The following is a 6374-nucleotide window of genomic DNA, read 5'->3' as shown; positions in this document are numbered from 1 at the left end:
TAAAATATCCGCCCACAGTTGATACTTCAAGTTAGAAAGGTGGATTATTGATAAACTTTAAATTAATTATTTTTATTAGCAATCAAAGTGATGTATCTAGCAAACAAGAACATTGAAACGTACATAACAAAAACAACATTCATAACAGATGCTGCTTCGTATAAAAACTGTCCCAAAAATTATTCCATCACGTTTTATCATATCGAATATTCACCTCAGCAAAATAAAAAACAATAAATTAGTTACTTAATTACTTTGTACGAGTTATTAAAATCAATAATTGACCCTAAATACAAATGTTAGCTTAACCACGATAGTGGTTTAAATTTCTGTAATAAGACATATTTTTTGTCATTATTACATCCAAGCCCTTCTATGAAGAATAAATGGTTTGTCTTTCTGTCGCACTGTTTGTACATCGCTACTATAGTTGTATGAACTAAGACGACAAGTGATTCTAGTAAACGAATACGCCATTTTCTCAAACACGCAAGAAACATTTTAAACTGCTTTCAAATATACAGAATTACCCTTCGTCACGTGGTTCGATTGCTATGTACGTTCAAATAATATTTAGTTTCGGACTATTTATAATTGTTAGCTGCCAGTTTGATACAGTGTATATGAATCTTGAAATGGAATGGTTTAACGAAGTTTTTTTTTACTACTTTTTCCTCATTTATTAATCTTTTTACTGGAATGTTTCTGTCTTATGACGATCTTTATACATTCATAGCTTAAGATAATAAATGACTCATAGGTTTAAGGTCGGTATATTAAATACCTCAAGCACCGATCTTGTCCGCACCTCAGCAATGGCAACTCGGCATACCAGTTAATAGAAACTGAAGTAATGAACTAAAATGACGAAAAATAAATTATTTAAAAATATTTTGTAGTAATATTTTTCTTTCTTTTTTTCTTCTAAATTACAATTAGTCCTGAAGAAATCGAGTGCAGCTTAGATATTTCAATAAAGAAATTCTACTATCATAACATAACATTAAATCATCTGTAGCAATTATAAAATAAAACACCACAGTAAACAGGCAGTGTAAGACTGAAGAATATGTCACAACTAAGTTCTCCAATATCAAGACTTCTGACTGTCTCCAACTTACTGCGGTTTTTGTTTATCAGAAACGTGTATTATTATAAATGCTTCATACATAAAACCATTTGTCTGACTAGATATTAGGAAAATTATATCCAGTAGCAGTGCCACGTGGAAGAGGGGCTTTTGCCTTCCCAAGAGTTGGCTCTTTCCCTTTTGTCCTTCCTCGGTACAAATTTGAAGAAAATACAGAAGTAAATAATCGGAACCTTTTGGTTAAAATGTGAAGATATTAGTTATTTAACGAGACTCAGGTTTGGATCACTAATCCAACTTGATAAAACTTATGAGACAAATAGTCCTTTCAAACACAAATAATATCTGTTCCCCCGGCAGGAGTCCATTTCCCTCAACCCCCTTCATTAAGAGGAACCTGATGCTGCCACTGCGTACACCCTTAGTAGTAATAAGTCTAAAAATACCACCTCCACCCTACGGTCCCCCCTACAAAACATTGATAGCACATATCCGCATATTGCTTTTATACTGGTGTCATGAAAAACATTAATTCCTTAAACGGGCTGAAAAATATTTAGAGGAAACGTTGTAGACTAAATGAATAGATTCAAGATTTCAAAAATCAGGTATAACCACCTGTAATGTTGACGGTTACTTTTAACCAAACAGCGATTTTAACAATTATATAATTATAACAGTCTAACGTGCTCACAACTGAAAATGAAGAGTATTCTTAAGCGGTATATTTCGGTTCGAACCTGCGGTCTTCTTAACGGCATCCGATACTCTAAACCTCTAGGCCACACCAGTACACAAAGATAGTTATTAACACCATTAATGACAGCATTGCAAGAAAATTCAGACTACAAGTTGTCAAATCTCATACCAAGAACTTCTTTCTCAATATGAGGCCAAAACTGGTGTCTGACTCGTTTATTTAGAAAAAAAAAAAAAAAACTGAACCTGAGAAACATTTAGAAGGGTGCACCGTCTGCCACCCAGCGTTTATCATATTCGACTCTCAAAAGATACGAAATTTTGTTATTAACAGAATATGAACCATTTTTCGCACGACACTGTGGAATATTATTCTACGTATGTTCACCAAGTTTCATCAAAATCCGATCATTTTTTATCGAGTTGTAGAGAAGAAAAAAAAATATTGTAAAAAATTGGTCCCTCTTTTAACAAATAGAGATTTTTCTGGATTTTCCTAACCTTGCTGTGACCTTGACCTCTAAAAACTAATGGCATCTAGGTTGAATCACAGTCCAAATGCATACCAAATTTTATCCAATTCTGTGCGACCGTTTTTGAGAAATTTTGCTGACAAACACACATATATACGGGTTGAAGCGAAGAAACAGTAATGGTAGTGCAACTAAGAATGACTCTGAAAATACATATTGGTTGAACGTAACAAAGAAAGTCCAGCTGAGATGACTACAGCTGCTCCCCCCTTTGTTTTAAGTCCACCATCACTGCAGTCCTATTAGGCCTGTTCGACCTTCTACAGTCTTGACCAAACTGTTTACGTATTTGGTAAGAAGTAAGATCCTTATTATTAAAATGAAATACAAATATACTTAATACTGTCATGCTGAGAAATGCATGTTACATTAAACATCTACATATCTAATTTGTGTAATGAGACAGGTTCTATGGAGATAATGAACAACTTACTAGAACAGCAATTTTATCAAACGCTTGTAGAAAGACGAGTAATTCAACATTTCACCTGTCACAATAAATCCTAACCAAAACATATATACTTACAAAATATAACATCAAATTATTATAAATAGTGTCTGTAACCTTATATCAATTCATGTTAAACATTCAGTACTTGGTTGGACCTCTTCATACTCAATCTCTGCAAGGCAGCATGGCATGTTTTCGACGAGATTATTTCATCCCAGCTTGTCACTAGGAGGCGCTGTAACTCAGCTACAGCAGCTGGTTTTGAGTCGTGATTAGCAATTTTCTGACTCAGTTCTGTCTAACAGTTCTAAATGGGATTATAATCTGAAGACTTTGTTGGCCATTTCAACCTTGTAATATTCTCCTGATGGCCCGGCATGGCCAAGCGCGTAAGGCGTGCGACTCGTAATCCGAGGGTCGCGGGTTCGTGCCCGCGTCGCGCCAAACATGCTCGCCCTCCCAGCCGTGGGGGCGTTATAATGTGACGGTCAATCCCACTATTCGTTGGTAAGAGAGTAGCCCAAGAGTTGGCAGTGGGTGGTGATGACTAGCTGCCTTCCCTCTAGTCTTACACTACTAAATTAGAGACGGCTCGGTGCAGTGAGCTAACAACCTACTCACTTAAATACCTGTTGAAGAATCCGCAAGCGATTGTGGCCCTATGTTCCTTGATGGAATCTAATGGTGAATGAATATTCTCCTGATAGAAATAATTCTGTACAATACATGCAATATAGGCAGTGGAATTGCTATCCTGCCAAACATTGACCTAGCATATGACAGAAATATCGCCTCCATGTGAAACCTGATAATTCTCTGGTAGGATATGAAGATAAGTTTTCCCACCATGATGAACAGTTATTCAAACATGTACAACATCGCTCTCTGTGTGTTCCCTGCGAGCAAAACATTCTTCCCTCATCTGTTTTCCAGGCAAACGACGAACACAAATCCTACAATCAGCTTTAAAATCGGGGGGAAAGAGCTTCTCTGAAACTATGCTGGTGATATCCCTTCTTCAAAAGAACCTTGTTTGATCAATCTCCTATTCTCTGTTCTTCAGGATACTCTGGAATGGATATGTTCATGCCATTCTTGTTTTAATATGTTCCAAGACATCATTCAACCTTGACGTGCTAACCACATCAAAAAAGTCTTGGGCAATAGTTTTCTGTACTGTACATTCTGGGTACCTAACCGTTCTGGCGATGTCTGTTTGCTTTATACCATTTCTGTACAGTCAAACAATACGTCTGATAACTAATATCACCTGACGAGGCATAACTTTACACCAAGTACAGAGAAATTGTTTGAACAAACCATTGATCTGTTTCGACAAAAATTATACCAAAAAGCACACTCTTTTACACAAAACAGGTGTACATGTGTTTTTTGACGAACAAATGCCAAAAAACAACTTGTACAACTTATGCAGACCAGAACAACAACTCGTGCAAGTTTTTCTCCGATAGAAAAATAACTTATCTGTTAGTACTCGTGATTTGCTCAATAATTACTCCATGCATGAAGACAGTATCACCAATATAGAAAAATATGCAAATATTTTAGTCAAGACTGTATGTACGTTTTCATATAATTTCATCTATATGACTTGAGTATATTATAGGGGCTCTTCACGTTCAAGAGGAGTTTCTTGACCAACAAAAATCTCTGAGGAGAGTAGGACGAGGAAAAAATTAGAACAACACAGTGTCCACACTTAGATCAATACATTAATAGTACAATAAGAATATTGGAATATTTTAGAAACTGCTAATAGGTCTGATCCACTGGCAGAAGTAATGGCCTTATTACTTTACTTTACAATGAATTATGCATTTCGCTCGAAAACAAACGTGATTTACATCCACGCTCTTTTGTCCTATCTGAAAATCATACAGGCAGCTTGTGGTACAGGGCCTCAATTCCACCGCCAGAAATTGTAGCTAACAACACAAATAACTAAGTTAATTGGTCACCAGCCTATTCTATCCAAGTTTTCCTAACTACACCTGATTGATGGCTGTCTTCTGAGTTTGTTTTTAATATTTTCCACTTACCTATTTTAAGTGGATTCCACTACAGTTATCTGTTAATCTTATGACTTCCGTGAGTGTATGTTTTTTTTTTCTTTTTCCTTTATGGTTTTAAATGCTATACAGATTAGAGGTTTATTGTTCATATCTGACTTCTTTTAATCACTTTTGAATATCTTTTAATTTTTCTTAAACACAAATTTACATTGAAATTCCCGTCCTGATACCAGCTTTCTGGCTATTTTGTGGCAAAACATTTAACACTACGTAGTGTTACGAATCTTGAAGACACATTTTTACCATATAAAAAACATCATAATTCATATGAAATGCCAAGCAACAGTGTTTTGTTTTCTGATTTCTGAAAAATATAATATTTCATTTTATAAAACGCGACCATAGTGGTACAGCGGTATGTCTGCAGACTTATACTACGAGAAACCGGGTTTCGATACCCGTGGCGGGCGGAGTACATATTGCCCTTTGTGTATATAAGGGCATTTCCTTCCTCCTCAGCCACTTTTTTTTTTCAAATTTGCAGTTTTTCAGGGTTTACTCTTAGAACAGAACATAGAGCAAGGAAATTACAAATTTGTTTCGTTGTGGTTGCTCACGGAACTGAACGAATCCCTCTGGTCGTCACTAGAGGGAACCACCAAAGTGCGTGCAATGCTACGAAAAGAAGCAGTGAACTGCCTAGTCAGCAAACGAGGTGATTGCTCGAAATTCATACCTAATGTTGACACAAGTCTGAGCCTCAGTCTTGAGCGTCTTGGAAAGAAAACTTGATACTGTATACAATTATAATATTTTTGTTTGTTTGATAGTAGTTCAGTTTTTTCTGAGAATATTACTGAGATACAAACATTTTTGTAACACAAATTATCGAGATTCTTTGTTTGAGTTAGGATTATTATTTTCAAGAGATTTTATTTGGACTCAAATTATGTTTAGCAACATTTTGACTTTAAAGTAAGAGGCAGAGCTACGTTGGTGACAGTACATAAATAAATCTCCATCTCATTTCAGTCAACTACACATCACTTTTAAGTACTAGGCCATGATTTCAACAAACATTATCGTTAAGTATGGTGGAACTTAATAGTGAAGGTAATGATGAAATAAAATGACGGCCATAAAAATTGTTAGTTTAAATTTACCTTAAAGATATCCGAATATTAACAATAACTATTTCATAGTATTGGCTTAGGATAACTAAAGCTTCTGGTAGTTATAAATCTGCCTAAATTGCTACGTACGTGTTTATGACTGAATTAAAGTTTCATTAATTCAATGAAATTTTATCTAAGTAAATAAGCAAGTGACTTTTACAGACATGAGTACAGAAACAATGACGAACCTTATCGCGAAAACATTTTAACAAGATTCTTCCGTCTGGGGTACCAATGATTCCTTTTCTGTACTGAAAAGTATACTGATATATACACATGTATTAAAACCTGTCTAAGCCGGAAACCTAAACAAGTCAGAAATATCAAAATTGTGCAGCATTATCTTGAGATTTCTCTTATAAAAAGCCCCTTACATGGCGGAAACGACGCTTG

Source organism: Tachypleus tridentatus, chromosome 7 (genome assembly GCF_004210375.1).
Source record: "Tachypleus tridentatus isolate NWPU-2018 chromosome 7, ASM421037v1, whole genome shotgun sequence".
In the NCBI taxonomy this organism is placed as follows: domain Eukaryota; kingdom Metazoa; phylum Arthropoda; class Merostomata; order Xiphosura; family Limulidae; genus Tachypleus; species Tachypleus tridentatus.
This window is presented reverse-complemented; position numbering follows the sequence as displayed.